This window comes from Mesoplodon mirus, assembly GCF_964341445.2.
Source record: "Mesoplodon mirus genome assembly, chromosome: 1".
In the NCBI taxonomy this organism is placed as follows: Eukaryota; Metazoa; Chordata; class Mammalia; order Artiodactyla; family Ziphiidae; genus Mesoplodon; species Mesoplodon mirus.
In genome coordinates this window covers 84,931,645-84,933,015 of record NC_138976.1, presented here as the reverse complement: position 1 = coordinate 84,933,015, position 1,371 = coordinate 84,931,645, and the positions used below count along the sequence as shown (strand labels likewise).

General features: G+C 47.8%; 1 pseudogene across 1 annotated transcript; it reads left to right on the top strand.

Annotated features, from left to right (window-relative positions):
- Window positions 1–293: 293 nt before the first annotated feature.
- On the top strand, window positions 294–941 carry LOC309804541 (grpE protein homolog 2, mitochondrial-like; annotated as a pseudogene). Its single transcript has one exon. The product of its transcript is annotated as a grpE protein homolog 2, mitochondrial-like (transcript).
- The last annotated feature ends 430 nt before the right edge of the window (window positions 942–1,371 follow it).

Below are 1,371 nucleotides of genomic sequence, written 5' to 3'. Positions count from 1 at the left end.
TCACTGTTGTGGCCTCTCCCGTTGCGGAGCACAGGCTCCGGACGCGCAGGCCCAGCGGCCATGGCTCATGGGCCCAGCCGCTCCGCGGCATATGGGATCCTCCCAGACCGGGGCACGAACCCGTATCCCCTGCATCGGCAGGCGGACTCTCAACCACTGCGCCACCAGGGAGGCCCTCGAGGATGTAATCTTGATACAAGTACAGATTTTTCTGACAAGTTGGCTTTTAATAATCAACTGACAGGTCAGCCGAGTTGGGGAACACGGCCACCAGGTCCCTGTGGGCTGTCCGGTCGTGGATGCAGCCTCTCCTGGCCTCGAGTGCTGCGTCAGATGGCAGGGGATGGCTGCATCCTTTCAGCACTGTCACCCAGAGGACCGCGGGTGAAGTCTGCAATTCTGAGGACCCTCCTGATGAACTTGGGCCCTCTCTTGCAGAACGAGCCTTAAAGCTAAAAGCTGTTAAACTGGAGAAGGAAGTACAGGGTTTCACAGTGAGATACCAGTGAGCTGTAACTGATGGTGAAAATATAAGAAGGCGAACCCAGAGATGTGTAGAAGATGCCAAGATATTTGGAATTCAGAGTTTCTGTAAGGATTTGGTGGAGGTGGCAGACATTTTGGAGAAGACTACAGAGTGTATTTCTGAAGAAACAGAGCCTGGGGACCAGAAGCTCACTCTGGGGAAGATCTTCCGAGGCTTGTCATTTTTAGAAACAAAGCTGAAAAGTGTGTTTGCCAAACACGGCCTGGAGAAGCTGATACCCAATGGTGATAAATATGACCCTCATGAGCATGAACTCATCTGTCATGTGCCAGCAGGTGTTGGGGTACAGCGTGGCACTGTGGCATCAGTAAGGCAGAATGGCTACAAGCTTCATGGCTGTGCCATTAGACTCGCCCAGGTGGAAGTGGTGGTAGGGTCTCAGAGAAGACTATGAATGGGCCCAGAGGAACTGAATGTTCCCCCAGACTGCGGTCACCTGTGATTCCTTTACTTATTAAACTAGGTTCGTATTGTACATGAGGTACTTCATGTGATCTGTCTTGGATTTAGTCATATTGGCTTTATTTCTAAGATACTCTGTTGATTTCGTGTGACCTGTTTGGTCTCATCAGAAGTCTTGCCATTGGGCATTTGAACAATGTGACAAGTGTTCCTGTGGTCTTATGAAAATATGTTTAAGAAAATTATTTTTAAATTGGTACTCTGATGACTTTCAATCCAAAATCTTTCTTAAAGGTGGAAATGAGTATAGGTTTATTTTTAACTAAATGTTCATTACCAATGATCCCTATAATTGAAATTGTATAGAATCTTGTATCTGTGGGAAAAGGAGATGGTAGGGATTGGTTTCACATTTGGGCACT